The following is a 16,248-nucleotide window of genomic DNA, read 5'->3' on the forward strand; positions in this document are numbered from 1 at the left end:
CAAAACTCCTGAAAGAAAACAGCAATAAAAAGCTCCTTAACATGAGCCTTGGAAATAATTTTTTGATTTGATATCTTTTTTTTTTTTTGTATTTTTCCGAAGCTGGAAACGGGGAGGCAGTCAGACAGACTCCCGCATGCGCCCAACTGGGATCCACCCGGCATGCCCACCAGGGGGCGATGCTCTGCCCATCTTGGGGCATCACTCTGCCGCAATCAGAGCCATTCTAGCGCCTGAGGCAGAGGCCACAGAGCCATCCTCAGCACCCGGGCAAACTTTGCTCCAGTGGAGCCTTGGCTGCGGGAGGGGAAGAGAGAGAGAGAGAGGAAGGAGAGGGGGAGGGGTGGAGAAGCAGATGGGCGCTTCTCCTGTGTGCCCTGGCCGGGAATCGAACCCGGGACTCCTGCACGCCAGGCCAACACTCTACCACTGAGCCAACCGACCAGGGCTTGATTTGATATCTTAAGAAGAGCTCAGTTGCTGAGCAACGGAGCAGTGCCCCAGATGGTCAAAGTATCGCCCCCTAATAGGCTTTCTGGGTGGATCCTGATTAAGGTATATACAGGAGTCTGTCTCTGCCTCCCCTCCTCTCACTGAATAAAAATAAAAAGAGAGAGAGAAAGAAGGAAAAAGATAAAGAGAGAGAGAGAGAGAAAAAGAGAAAAGGAACCTACAGAATGAAAAAAAAATTGCAAACAGTGTATCTTATAAGGGATTAATATCCAAAATATATAAAGAACTCATACAAATCAATAGCAAAAAACAAACAAACAAAACAAAAACCTAAAAACCACCCTATTTGAAAATGACAAAAGACCTCAATAGACATTTTTCCAAAGAAAATATATGAAACGTCAACAGGCACATGAAAAGATGTTCAGCATCACCAGATATCAGGGAAATGCAAATTAAAACCACAATGAGGTATCACCTCATGCTTGCCAGAATGGCCATCACCAAAGAGGAGGTAAAAATGCTGGTGAGGGTATGGAGAAAAGGGAGCCTCCCTGTGCACCGTTGGTAAATTGGTGCAGCCACCATGGAAAACAGTATGGAGATTCCTCAAAAAATTAAAAAATAAAACTACCACGTGATCCAGCTCTCCTTTGGCAAGATAGCCACACAGAACGAAACCATGAACTCAAAAAGATCCCTGCATACTCACATTCACGGCAGCATTATTTACAACAGCCCAGATATGGACACACCCTAAGTGATATCAATGAATGAGTGGATAAAGAGGTTGTGATATATATACATAGACAGACATACACACACAATGGAATACTATTCAACCACAAAAGAAGAAAACTCTACCATTCCTGACAACATGAATAGAACCTGAAGGCATAGAGCTAAGTGAAATAAGTCAGACAGAGAAAGATGTGGCATCGTGTCACTGACATGTGGAATCTAAAACACAAACAAACTCATTAAAAAAGAGACCAGACCTGTGCTTAACAGAGGCAGAAGGTGGGAGAACGGGGAACTGGATAAAGGTGGTCCAAAGGTACGTACACATTTGCAGTTATAAGATAAAGAAGTACTCAGGATACCATGTGCAATGTGATAACTCTAGTTAACACTGCTGTGTGATATATGGGAGTATTGTTAAAAGAGTAGACACTAAGAGTTCTCATCTCAAGGAAAAATTTTTTTTCTTCTTTCTTTTCCTCATATTGTAACTATATGAAATGGTGGATGTCAGCTGGATCTATTGCGAAAATCATCCTACAACATATATAAATCAAACCACCATCCTGCATGCCTTAAAATTATACAGTGACATATGTCAATTATTTCTCAATAAAACCAGAAAAATGCATTTCCAAAGCAAAATATAGTGCATTCTTTTTGCACATACACGCATGTACACATGCAAAGACTGACAATAAGACCCCAATTAAGACTACCCTTCCATGGCTGACTCTCTCCCTGAGCATTCTCCTTTTGACTTCTAAACGAGCAAGATATTCTATTATAAAAAAAACCCCAGTCAATTGTATTCACCTAAAGTAGAAAAAAAATGGACTCTCACATTGATGAATGACAGCAAACTACAAAGACTGAAACGCACACAGTTCTTGGTTGACCTTCAGTTAACCAGAAAGTCCCTTTATTTTATTCTCCTTGACTATCTTGGTTAATCAAAGATTTACAAAGCAGATGCTCACTCTTGGCTCTGAGAGTCTCTTCCCTGCCCCACCTCTCCCTGCATGTGTCTCTTATAACTTGCCTTCGCTCGCTGCCCAAACTGTACTTCTTCCTCCAAGAACAGCGAGTAACTACAATTAGTTTAGGGCTGAGTATGTAAACTGTAGCTGATGTGTCCATCCTAGGCTCCTGCATTGTCAGTTACTTTACAGTCATTAATACATGCGCACACGTGCACGTGCGCACGCACACACATCCTGGGGTTTCTTCAATCTAAGACAGAAGCAACCGATCCATGGCTCCCACTGACACTACTCTGGATGGCAGCTGTGAACAAGACCCTCACCGGTTCGCCAGCATAACCGCCTACCCACCAGCCCATCTCAGACCTGGACGGTGCCACCCTCCCTCCCCTTCCTCAGTGGCACCCCGAGGCCGGCCTCTCCAGGCCCACTGAAGCCTTCTGAAAACAGAGCATGTCTATTTTTAGCCTTCCTCAGCCCAATAGGACTCCCCACACCCATTCAGCTTAATCACTTTATTGAGGACGAGAAGCAGGTTCTGCAGCCTGGGCGCTTCTGATGTTAGGAAGTAGTAAAATGTTCAAACTGGTTAAAAATGACACTCATTGGCTTGCCTTTGGTGTTTCTGAAACCTTAATTGTGGCTCAGGCTGTGGATCTAAAGAACCTCGCAGGTTCCAGAGACTTTCTTTCTTCCCCCCTGCACCATAATTGAAGTGTTACATTACAACTACACCACTGACATTTTCAGCCTCAACATTCATAAGCCTTAAGACTCCCCACACTTTTCAAAAACAGAAATATGACCTGTCGTGCTTAATGCCCAAACCTTAGCATGAACCACCCTCTCCTCCGAACACAAAACAAAAGCAGAACGCTGATCTTTCTTTCTGGCTGACCTCAAGCAAAAGGCCAGGTTGGGGTAACTCATCTCAGCCCATGCTAAACATTATTAAAGTGCATCTGACAACTAAAATGACACTGAATCGCTGCTCAGAAACAGGAAGGCTTGTTTGGGATAATTACAGGACCTGAGAATTTGGTGCGTGCGGCAAATAGACCGCTGGCGGGTCCTCTGCACGCACCTTGGAGATCACGGTTTCTGGAGCTCTCAGGTGAGCGCCTGCAAGTGCACAGTCTGCGCACGGACTCGGGGCAGAGAGTGGCTGCCTGGAGGAGAAAGGGAAGCCGCTTTGACTCGAGGTTAAGACCAAGGGCTTTGGAGGCAGGCAGCCCAACTCTGCCTCTGACTTGCTGGGTGATCTCAGGCAAATAAACTCAGTTTCCTCATCTATCAAATGGATATAATAACACCCACATAATAGAGGTCCTTTTTAAACTTTGCTTTTGATTTTTATTTATTGATTTTTGGAGAGGGGGGAGATAGAGAGAGAAAGAGAAGGAGAGTGAGAGAGGGGAGAAGCAGGAAGCATCTACTTGTAGTAGTTGCTTCCTATATGTGCCCTGACTGGGCAAGCCCAGGGATTTGAACCGTGGACCTCAGCATTCCAGGTCGACACTTTATCCACTGCGCCACCACAGGTCAGGCACCTCATGGATGTCTCGTGGGCATCAAATGAGACCATGGAATAAAGTCTCAGGCACCTGTCGGCCCCCAGTAAACATGAGCTGCCACTCTGTTGTCTTTGGTCTTCTTTGCTGCACAGGCCTTCTAAGGCAAAGTGTTTGGTCTCTGTCTCTTCAGCCTTGCACAAGACAAGAAAGGAATCTGTGGCCAGAAGGGCTAACCATAGCCAGCTGTGTGCAGGGTTGGGGTGCCCTTGGACATGGGGAGGGAGACCTTATGGATTCAGAGTGGTCGATGGCAGCTATCCCAAAACAGAAGCTTTGAGGACATGGCGTCTGGAGCCCCTTCCAGCTCCGTGGGCTGCAGCCGGGTCCCAGGCCTGCACACGCACCTGAGTGAAGCCCTTCCACACTCCCGCCAGCTGCCCTGCTCCCTCTCCTCCTGGCTTGGCCGAGGAGCTCGAAGCGCCTCCATAAACTTCCTGCTCCGCGGAAGGCAGGGGTAGGATGCCTCATTAATATTCCTTGCTAATTTTATAATTTAACCAAACACCACATTCCTGCCTCCATGCAGCCAGAACTCTGTGATGAACGTCTGAAGTTGTGAGATGGAGAAGGACCAGGCCGAAGACTGAAGGCAGAGTTTTGAAAATTAAAACAGGAGGTGAGGAGATAAGAAAATAAAGGGACAGATTTAAAAAGAAAAAAAAAAACCCAGCTCTGTGTCGGTGCAGAGCAGAATTCTGGGCTGTGTAGGGCTGAAGCGTGAGGGGAGAAAGCTATGCAGGGCATGTGGTGTCAGAAAGATGGAGTGCTCCCTGACAATGACTCTTCCTGTCACCCGGGGGGCCAGGGGCTATATCTGGAAGCACAGTTACAAGCTGTCCTCTGAGGGGCATGATTCAATGCTGATGGGCAGTGGACCAGAGGCCAGGCAGGGCCACCCAGAGGACACACTGGCTTGGCAAGGCCAGTGGGTCCTGGCAGAGAAAGCTGAGAAGCCCTGCCCATTTAGCCAGGACATGTGGATGGCAGGGTCAGGCTCCTGCCTCCTTATGATACATTTCTGGCTGGGGCGGGGTGTTGGGGGAGGGTGGCATGTCTAACAGTCTCATGGTGAGAATCGTCTTGCACAGGAAAGAATGCAGGATTTGCTACCCATTTATGTAGGCGTACACCTCACCCACCCAGGACAGACAGAGACCAGTGGAGACAGAGGGGATGATATGGCCTTGTTACCTGTGGTCAGGCCTTGCTCTCGGCACACTGGTCAATAATGATGACACTGGCCTATGAGTCTCCTTGCCCCCTGGCTTCCAAAGTGTGTACCTGTCCCTCTCCATCCTATACTCCAGAGCATCTGACTCTGGACTCGAAACCTCTATCAATACAATAGTGGCCTGGCATGGCTCTCCCAGATGGACTGGGTTGTTCCCAGCAGGTCCCAGCAGAGGGACCAGGAGATCAGAGCCGTTCAGCAGAAATCCCTGACGGACAGCAGCCTCTGGAAAGATCTGGTCTCTGGGCCTTTGTCTGTCCTGGGCTTATATTAATGAGAAAACTGCGGAAGACTCCAGCAAATCAAGATTTGCAAGGAATTCTCTCTGAACCCGGAGTTTACCTTGTTACTACAAACGATGGTGCCCTTGCATAATTACTCCAGCAAAATGTTCACTGCAGCCGCCAATGAGCTCCCGGTGCTCAATTAGCTTGTAATAGTCAGTGAGAGCAGAGGAGTCTTCATCCAACTACCCCAGAAGACTTCTACTCCAACTACCTAATGAAAAGGCAAGGGAAAGAATCCTTATAAAAGCAGGGGGTTAGGAAGTAGGGGGTTAGGAAGGGGAGCCTCTAGGAGGCGGTTAACTCTAGGGGAAAAACATAGGAGATGTCACTGTCAGGTTGAATTCTGGGGAGTCCACAAAAGGAGTCCCTAACTACAGGGGCACCCACCCCTCTCTCCCTGGCTCCCACCAATGGGGAAGAGTTCCTTCCCAAAAGGCAGACCCGGGCTTCATTCGTGTGGTCCAAGAACATGTGGGCCCTGGGTGTGTCAGCCTGATAGAGTCCTCCCTCGTCTGCCGTTTCCCTCCAGCACAGCCACGTCCCGATGCCCAGCCTCACCAAGGCCCTTCCCGCTAGGCTGTGTGTGTTCAACCTGGGCTTCAGGGTAGCCCTGGGCACTCACGACATTTCTCAACGTTCATCAAGTCATAGATGAGAAAGGCATGGTACTCTGAAGCCACATCCAATTTAAACCCCACTTTAAATTGTGTGTGTTTGTGGATAGATACCTCACAATGAAGGAACCAGCTGAAGTGCCCACTGTTAATTTTTAATGTAGTGTTTCTCAACCTGCAGGCCAAGGAGGGTCATAACATCCTTAGAGCATTGAGGGTTCTCAAGTATGAGAAACTGGGCTCTAACTGGAAGGCGGAGGAGGAGGAGGGGAGAGATGCCTGCCCGGCTGACTAGCTCACAGAAGTTCTTGCTTCCCCTCATCTGGAAAAGCAGGTTCCTTTCCCACCTAAGCTCCATCTGGACATTCCAGCAGGAAAGAACCCATCAAAATCCCACACAGCTCCTTCTCATCCTCATCGCACCACCCTTGGGAGTTTCTCCCTCCTGTGAACCCTGCTGCCCTCACTCTTTCCCTCTGTGAGCGTGGTGAGCACACCCAGCCTTGCCCGACACTTCCCCATTCTGAGGGTTCGCACCTTCCCCTCAGCCGACCACAGCTCCTGGCAGGCAGGGACCCTGGCTGGCTGCAGTCCCTCTGTCTGTCCTGCTTGGCTCTGCTTGACCTGGCTCTCAGTTCATAATGGCTCCCTGATTAATTCATTTGTGGACAATTTCCTCCCCCTAAGAGAGCCACATGGAGCGATCCAGAATAGTCACCGAGGTTTCTCTGCTGCCCAGCCTCCACCAGCTGGTTCCCATTTAGTTGACATCTCGGTCCTCGGAGAAGGCTCCAGCATCCCCATCACGTGCCTGGGGGAGATGTGGTTGTTGGAGAACAGACGCTATGAGCCTTGTGCCAAGTGGTCCAGCTTCACTAGACAGCATCCATAAGGCCAAAAAGGCAGCAGTCTTCCTGACACCACACACTCCCAGACACCGGAAGACGTAGGAGCTGGTGACCACCCAGGTGGCCCCAGCTCCCCCCGTTCTGGGATACAGCAGCATTGGTCTGGTGCCCCTTCCACTCCTGACTCAGCGTCACAGACACCCTCACCCCCAGGAGCAGAGGCCCCACCAGCTGAGTCACCACGCAGGAGGAGCCGCAGGCTGCAATTTGTCCTTGCCCCTCCTCTCAGCTCGGGACCACAGTGGGAGCAGGAGTGGGAAATGACAATGACACAGTCAAGCTCTTGCCAGGCTGGGGGGAACTAATACCCACAGACCCTCGAGCAATGCTCCCAGAACCATCCTACCCCCACCCCAGCCCTACAAGGCAGTGAGGGGAAGCAATACCACAACGTAAGCTACAAGTGAACACATGTGACTCTGGCAGAGCGGGAAGAGGCTAATAAGCTATACACCTGCTCCTGGTGGCCCAGGTGCAAGGCTCTGAGCAGTATCCAACTACTGTGCTGCCCCACCCCACCCCCAGTCCTGAGACATCAGTTACTCGCCACACAGTTACTCTGCACACATTCAGGCCAGGTGCAGCAGTATGGTGTACTGGAAAAGTGTGTGTGTGGAGAGGGGTGGGCAGAGAGCGCTGGCTACAGCCTGGAAGAGTTATTTCCACTCGTTAAGCCTAGTGACCTCACCTACAAAATGGTGTTAACACATCTTCTTCTAAGGTCAACACTAAGATTAAGCTAGTTCAGACATGCAGCATGCCCAGCGCCATGCCTAGAACACAGTAGGCAGCCAAAACATTCAAGTGTACGTCCCTCCTCCATTTTCCCTGTTGTCCATCCTGAGCTGTTCATTTATTCCACAAGTATTTACTGAGAGCCTGCTATGCATTGGGCTGTGGGGACACGACGGAGCCCGCTACCGGTAAGGCCCTGCCTCTGATCCCTGTCTTCTTACCCAGACTGCTGATGCCCAGGCTGGAAGGGGAGCGCTTCGGGGCTACTCCTTACAGTCGAGCTATAACCACCTTTCAGGTTACTCTGCTAAGGTAGGATGATAGATGTGGAAAATAAATCACACATTCTGAAGAAGCTTAGACCTCGTAGATGAAAGAGGACAAGCCGATACATAGCTATGACACAAAGAAGGTGACAGGTGCCACAAGAGTGGGTCGATTAATGGCCGTGAGCGATCGGGTAGGGGTGGGCTCGTCTTCTGCCCAGACAGACGCATCCTATAGCTGAGCCAGCTGACTGTACAGGAGGAGAGAGAAAGGAGCGCTCCCCGGCTGGCACCCGTCCTGGCACAGGAAACAGGCAGGATCTATTTAGAATGATGAGAGGGAGATGTAAGAACCTTTCCTGGCAACTCCCCAAACTCGTGCTTCTTCGGGCCGACAGGGTAGCTGTACAGAACAATCCCTTCAGAGTCCTACAGCTCTGATGATAAAGGAAGGGTCCACACTGGGGGGCAGGTGGGTGGGGGCGGGGGAACAGGAAAAAATGGGAAACACCCCCCAAATATGAATCAGGGTAACAAGCAAGGGTAAATGTATGCATAGTAGTTGCTTTCTTACTACCTAATTAATTCAGTAATTTCAAAAACAATTTTATTTCATTTATGTCCCATTTACCACATCAAAAGTAAAAAAAAAAAGAGAGAAGAAGAAGAAGAAAAAGTCCTATGGATGCTAAAATAATACCTCAAGGCATCTATTTATGTATAATCAGTTTAAAAAGAAGAAGGTGGGGGTGGAAAGGAAACAGCCCTGGTTTCTATATAGTCTCTCCTGGGCAGACCACCAACCCGCGGAGAGAGAGGGAGAGAGAGCGCAGCCAAGCCCTCTCTGAGAGCCTTCCTGGCTGCTGGAAACCGAGCTTGTCAAAAAAAAAAAAAAAACACAACAAAAAAAAAAAACAAATCCATAATGGCCTGAGGCTCCTCTCCAATCTATTTTCTGCTCAGCTGGTTTTAAATGAAGTTATTATGAGTCATTAAAACACCCGCAAGCCAGTGGAAGTCAGCCAATTACAATTTTAAATTTAGCCTGTTCTCTGCCCCATTCTCTTGCTTTCTTCCTTTGCCCACAGAATGCTGCTGCTGCTATTTCTTCCCTCCCTCCCTTTATACCCAAAGTGGAAGAGACAGTTATGAAAACGCAAAGTATTGCACTGAGCATGGAATCATTCATATGAAACTCAAATCATTAAATTAAAGAACCCACAAAATTTCAGCCCCTCTGACGGCAACCCATGGCCCACCTCAGCACGCCAGGTCCTCCGGACTCGGACCGAGAGGTCACAGGGCTATTTTTAAAATGAAAAAGGTTCTTCAAGATGGGGTCCTGTTGCAAACACTCCCATCTATCACACAGAATCAACATGATCATGGTTGAATTTTAGAAGGGGAACTGCACCACCACCAACGTCCGAGAATTAATAACAAACAATGAACTTGAAAAGCAAAGGTAACACAGGGCTTTGCAATCAAGCATGAATGTCGGTGGAAGTCACTAGATATGATGAGCTAGCTCATTTAGTTTAAATCTGCAAGGTAATGGTCTGTGCGGGGGCCATTACAGCAAACAACAATTTTGAGTATTTCCTGTATACGCTTCTCCACAATCTCTTTTTTTCTCGTGCGTGCATATACCAACACACGCATGCATACACATACACAGCGGCCCTCATTTCTAAGAATGTAAACTGCAGCTTCTCCACACCTTCCAGGGAATAAGTAGTGTCCTTCCCTAAGCAGTGTCCAATCCTGCTTCCTCCTCTGACCCTAATTAATGGATAAGTCCGAGTTTGGAAGCTCTGCAGAACAGAACCTTAGATGTCAACCACACTTCCCATCACCTCCAGGTACCCTCGCTGTCATGGCTCCTCTCCAAGTCTCTCTCTCTCACACACTGATACTCCCCTGTCCCCTTCCCAAGAGGAGACCAGTGCTCTGCCCCCAGGAGACACAACTTTACTGCCCCGGGGAAACAGGAGAAACAAGCCACAGAACAGGCACATGGAGCACCTAGGAGAGGGGTGATGTCAAGTCATTTCATTTAGTACTCTAAATGAAAGGTCAGGACTCTGAAGGTCAGTGTGGAGGCCCAGGTGCTACCTTGTGTACCCATCCAACTACCGGCTCTGGGTGAGATGCGACTTTGGGCCTATCCATACAGACCGGCTTTGTTGAGGACAGTGTATGAGACACAAGAGGCTTCTGGGTCCCCTGTGACCAGCGGCCGTCTACCACAGGTGGGATCTTTCTGGTGGCATGCAGACCTGAGGCCTGTGAACACGGCTGCCCCACACCTGAGGGCCCCTGAAACTGAGCGGGTATCACCATCCCATCCTTACTCTTGATTCTCCCCACTCAGTTGCCCCAACTGTGGCGCCCTTTGCTCCTCGTGGTGGTTCACAAAGGCCTGTTCTCCCTGAAGGTGACACAGGGGAAGCTCCAGGTCCATCCCCTACACTAGTGCATTCCCTGGGAGGGGCTCTAACACTTGATATTCGCAATCCTTTCCTGAGATGGGGCACCCGAAGTTTTGTAGGTCTCAGACACTACCAAATTCTGCTGAGCCCCAGAAGCACAAACACTTTAATAAAAGGGTATTCATTTACTCGACAGAAACTTATCAGAGAGCCTTCTGTGTGCCAGGTCATGGAATGTGGAAGCGAATAGACCCCACGGTGCCCAGCAGGCTCGGCACTCAGGGGCCTGGGTGGACCTTGCAACCACAGGGCCAGCAAGATGTGCTCTTTAATAGCAGAGTCCAGTAAGGACCTTGTAAACCTTAATCCTGCTCATCTACCTGCCCATACTCAGCTCAACTTAAGGCAATGGAGGACCTGGAAAAAACAGGGGCCAAGCCAAAGAAGCTCCACTCTGGTCCCCAAGAGGCAAGGGGCTGGAGCACGCAGGCTGCAGGTGCTGGGAGTGCTCTCGGGGCATTTGCTCAAAGGTCCTTCCCAGGCCACGGTGACATTTTGTTTCCCATCCAAGTCCTCACTGCACTCCGAGGGGTGAGAGAGGGTGAGAAGACCAACCGTGACAAATGGGGACAAAGATAGATGAAGACCTAAGAAGAAACCACATAGGGGCATAAGAAGAGGCTGAGGCCAAAACAGACACAAGGACAGGGACAAAGCGGTGGTGTGAGACCAAAGGAGAGAAGAGCGCAGCTGAAGCATGAGCACCTGCCACCACAGAGAGCCCAGAAGGGAGCGCTGAGAAGAGCGGCCCACAGACAGTGCAGCGCAGGCTGCGGCCAGAGCTGGTCTCTGGGGCACCGCCCTGGATGCTGGGACCCCGCACAGCCCGCTGGAGGGCTGAGGGGAGAGGAGGACAGTGGAGGACCAGCTCAAAGTCCTGGTGGGGTGCATGTCTGGGAAGCAGAGGGAAGGTAGAAAGACCCTGGAAATAAGAAAATGGCATTGCCTTTGGATGGGTCCTATACAAACACCCCTACTTACAGTCTCAGGTAAAACAAGGACCAGCAAAGCAGCCCAGAATGTAGGAGGAGTGGAAAGGAAAGACACACACACACACACACACACACACACACACACACACACACTGTCCTGACAGCCATTTCTTTAGAGCCGATCATTTCCTGATGAGACCGTCATCATCCAGCTCCACAGAGTCATACGGCGGAGTGAAAGGGGGTGGGCAGGACAAACCACCCTGTTTGGGAATAAAAACCAGAGGGGGAGAGAATGAGAGAGACAGACAGACCCAGAGGGAGACACACACACAGAGAAACACACAGAGAGAAAAACGGAGAGGAAAAAAAGAAGGTTATTACATAATTTCTACTTTCTCCCTCCACCCCCTCCAAGTAATGTTCTATCTGACGGGCTCCTCTCTGAGGGGGGGAAAATGACAAATCCAATCCAAAACCCAACAGTCTGTGTTCTGTTCGGAGAGCACACAGTGTACTGTACAGCCCATAAAACTCCAAACAGCCTCCAGACACTGCCGCAATCGTCCTCCATCAAAACACTTTGTCTTGCATACAAAAATAAGATACAGCACTGAACAGAATACAAAATCAGCCCATTACAGTACAGGGAGACTGCTACTTAGCAACGAGGGGGCTCTAAAACCTCGATGCTCTACAGGAAGCAAAATCTGTCGAGCCTGTTGGGCAAATGATAAACATTAGCAGTATTAAAAAAAAAAAACCAAAAACACAAAAGCCATGTAAATGGAAACGAATTTATATAATAAATTGGGATGGGGACTTGAGTGAACGGAGAAAGGCTGGGATCCAGAGCAGTAGACACAACGAGCTTCTCAACCCCCACTAAGGCACCATATGGAGCCAGAGACATGTGCATTTGGGGGGCTATGGGAAACCCCTCTTTACACAGGGGCTGTAGGTGAAAGGGTAGAAGGGAAGAGGTAAAAACACCATTTAATACAATGACCTGTAATAAACTTGTCCAACTTGGTCTGTTCAGCTGGCCGGAGTGAGTGACATCCTCAGGGCTGGTGGCCCCTAGGCATACACACCCAGAAGCTCACCCAGGAGCACTGAGGCCAACAGACAGACAGACAGACAGACAGACAGACAGGTGCGGGGACTATCATCTGCCCTGGGGCCAGCATGGCACTCTGCAGCATCACAGAGCCTGTCACTTGCTGTAAACAAAATCTGTGGCCAAAAGAAGGAAAGTTAAAAAAAAAAAAAAAACCCAGACAACAAAACCCCAAACACCCCATCTGGGCTGGAAAAATCAGTATATTTCATCAGGTAAAGGGGAAAAATACTCGGGCCGTGAATCAGCAGCAGCAGGGCTTGGATCCTGGCCAGAACAGGAGCTCAAACAGCAAGACCACATTCTCCTGCCCTCAGCCTAGGTTCTCGAGGCAGAGAGTGAGAAAGGGGGGGTTGGGGGGGGCAGTGAGAAAGGGGGGAAGGTGAAGGGGGAGAAATGTATTTTTCATCAGCCAGTGTATAATTTATAAACAGCATTAAACAGTTTTTGTTTTCCTTTTCCTCTCTCCCGTGATGGGCTTGGACAGCAGTCAAGCCTGCATTAATTTCTGCTTTGGGTACAGTGTGTTCTTGGAGGCACATCTGCAAGCGATCATAAACTCTCTGGAATGCTGGCAGAACATCCAGACCTGCCGGCAGGCCAGTGACGACACCGCTCTGGGAAAAAGTTCGGGAAGCCGGCCAGATTCAGAGTAGGGAGGGGGAGAGAGAGCAATTAGGGAGGGAGAGAGAGAGAGAGCAGTGTGTTCAGGAGAGCCCAGGGAAGAGGCTTCTCTTCACTCTGGGTCCTCTTCCCCAATCCCCCGGCACCCACGAAGACAGAAGGGAAGGCAGGGAGCCTCTGAACCACTCACATCTGATCTTCCCCATCATGCCCAAACCTTCTGTTGTGCCCCCTCTGAAAGTACATGGAGGAGGTTTCTTCCTGGTTATCTCTGGGCTGTGCCTGGTGGCAGAAAGCTAACCAGAAGGGAGCGCGGATATTCATTCACTGGAGAAGGGGAATGACTCGGCCATGGGTTTGGACCTGCCTGGATAGGCCCCAATCTCTTGCTTTTAGGAGGCACTTAATCTGGGAAAAGAGAGGTCAGTGAGACAAGGAAGCTGCAAGGTTAGGAGAAGAGGCAGGCCCGGAGAACCATCTACAAATCCCAAGATGCTTCTCCCATCATTGGCGTGGGGACCAGTTCATTTCCTCGCATCCAAGTCACAGGGAATTGGCCAACTATTTTGCAACCCCCAACCTTCTTTGACTTTGGGAAGAAAAACCCTGAACTCCAAAGCTAAGGGTTCTAAAAACAAGGGAACAAATTACAAGCCACAGGTCTTTGACATCCCACAATTTTCTTTCCTTTTAACCACTCAGGGCAGGGAAAAGAAGTCTGGTTTTTTGGCTCCAATCCCTCCAACCACTTCCTGCCAGATGGATGACCCAGGCCCCAGATGATATGCCCTGGCCACTCCACTCTGCTGCCTGAATCAGAAAATCATCGGCCAGGCCCTGGCCAAGCAGCTTGCCTGTTGGTTGGAGTATCATCAACATGCCAAGGCTGCAGGTTTGATCTCCACACACAGAAGGAGCGACCGATGAATGCATAAAAAAGTGGAACAACAGATCGATGTTTCTCTCTCTGTCTCTCAAATCAATAAAAAGATATGTTATTTAAAAAAATTAGCAGCTTAAAAAAATTAGCAGCCAAAGACCATATTCTTCCCCAGTGGCTCTGACTATGAGAGAGAGGGTATCAAGGGATATTTCTCATTAACCACGGCTACGGTGCCCAGAGAGGGCAAGGAGGAGGGAGTGCAGGGGACAGGCCCCGAGCAATACTGGGCTCTCAAAGGTAAGTCGTGTGCCCCTAACCAGTGCAAGAGGCACCGGCCTCTCTATCCTCCAGCCATGCCCCAAAACTGATGGCCAGTCATGTCATTTCTCCAAGGAGTCTTAGAAATCTTACATTCCTGCCTAGTCAATGTCAAAAAGCTCACAGTCCTTTCTATTCCAGAGGGATGGAAAAAAAATGTGTTAATCCCTTATGCAGTCTTTCAGTGGCTCTCCAGTGACGCAGTTAAAACGCCAATCATTTTGTTACTCGAGGCCCTCCACAATCTTGCCCGATCCCTTCGTCCTCTCAACCCCCAACACACGGCCTCCACTCCCAATATCGCCATCGGTAGCTGGCCTTGCTTCCCCCTACCAGTTCCTTTCAGAACTTGCTTGTCACCACCTAATCAAGTTCTACCATCCTCTAGAACACCCTCCTCCTCTGAGTTCCTCCTAAAACTCTTCTGTGGTGCTCTGCACACTCTTTCTACCCCCAGTTCTTTATTGTCAAACATCTCTCCTACTTTACTTGAGCTTCTTGAGGGCAGGGACACTGTGGCATTCCCCAGGGTGAGGTACACAGAGCCTGGAGAATAAATACATCATGCTTGGTAAATGTCCACTGGCTCCCCCAAAATGAACGACACTCCCGGAATACGGGCAGGCCACAAAAATATGCAGCCCTCTATGAAGGGGACATGGCCGAGTCAAAAATAGGGGCAGGCAGTTTGGGGTGTGCTCATATTTATAATCCACCAGTATGTTAAGCCTCACTGTGGGAAACACTACCTCATGAGAAATCATACGCCAGCAAATCACAGACCCAACTCGAGTCCCCGCCAGAGGTTTTGGTCTCTGCACAGACACCCCAAAGCTGGGAAGCACCTCTTCAGTGAGAACAAGAAGTGCCAAAGGTACAGCAGTCCGTCCCAATGCTTCCCCGAGGGACGGGGCTGGGAGTTCTCCCCTGCTCCACAAGCACCAGAGGTGGCCACCCTTCTGGCCCCAGCCTCTCCCCCAATTCCCAAACCCTCCTGGACCCCCCAAAACTGCCTCTGAGAACAGGAGGGCCTGGCCTGTTCACTATCACTAGTTACTGAGTTAGGTTATTGCTTGTTAATTTAAACTGATTGTTATCATTGGATATGTATCTGATAAACACTTGATTAGTTAAAACTCTCAAATCAAAACCGAAACTTCAATTAAACTCAACATCCACTGGTACCATATAGGGTCCTAAAAAAAAGAAAAGAAAAAAAAACAGAAGAAGAAAGAAAGAGAAAGAGAAAGAACAATTTCTGGGAAGGGCCTCCTACGGAGCAAACTTCTAATTAAACCCATTGTCAACTTCAGCACAATGAAAACTGATTTAGGAATGTAAATTTAGTATTCCAGTCACTGGAAAGAAGACCTCTCACACTGTTGATCTCATATGCGTGCTAATTTCCTTGGATAAGAGAGAGGAGGGAAGGGGAGGGAGGGGAGGGAGGGAACACGCTAAGAGGTAAACAAGGGAGAGAGAGGCTTCTCTTTTCACAAATACATCTCCGTAGAATTCAACGTGAGCCGTCCTCAAGCATGGGAGAAACTCCTTCCTTGCCTCCTCCTTCACCCCACCCTACCAGATGAGAAAAAAAAAATTAATTGCGTATGATGACAAGCTTGGCTCGACACTGACTGTACACACTGTACCCACAAGGCTGGCTCCCTGCCAGGCCTGGCCCTGCGCCAGAGCTACAATAACAAACACGGGCCATGCTGGCCAAGAGGGGGTGGGGGCGGCCAGCGCCGAACAGGAGAGGAAGCAAGGAAGTGAGCTCTGCTGGGCTCCCCGAGCAGAAGACAGCAGGAATGTGCTGGTGCTGCTGCGGCAGCAGCATCTAGGGGAAGCTGGGAGCACCGTGACCCCAGCCCAGGTCCCCCAGATTCACTCCTCCATGGCCTGCCTCCTTTTAAAAACTGGTCCCGGGTTTCTGGGGCAACAACTGTTCTTCTAGGTTCTCCACTGCTGTTCCGACCCTTGGTGATCTTCTGAGAAATGGGTCTGCACTGCAAACCCTTAGGGGACTTCCTTGCTGTCAGCTTTCTGCATGCGGCTTTTCAACGCAGAGCAGCAAGAAAATCCAG

At 49.5% G+C, this 16,248-nt stretch overlaps 1 protein-coding gene and 1 long non-coding RNA gene across 2 annotated transcripts in view; one reads left to right on the forward strand and one right to left on the reverse strand.

Annotated features, from left to right (window-relative positions):
- Positions 1-16,248, reverse strand: part of ZBTB16 (zinc finger and BTB domain containing 16) — a 191,994-nt gene that overhangs the window by 76,120 nt on the left and 99,626 nt on the right. The gene's annotated exons all lie outside the window — the stretch shown is intronic.
- Positions 11,955-15,697, forward strand: LOC136398633 (uncharacterized). Its single transcript, XR_010750011.1, has 2 exons — positions 11,955-13,200; positions 13,663-15,697. It is a non-coding gene; the product is annotated as an uncharacterized lncRNA (long non-coding RNA).

The sequence above is a fragment of the Saccopteryx leptura genome, chromosome 1 (genome assembly GCF_036850995.1).
Source record: "Saccopteryx leptura isolate mSacLep1 chromosome 1, mSacLep1_pri_phased_curated, whole genome shotgun sequence".
In the NCBI taxonomy this organism is placed as follows: Eukaryota; Metazoa; Chordata; class Mammalia; order Chiroptera; family Emballonuridae; genus Saccopteryx; species Saccopteryx leptura.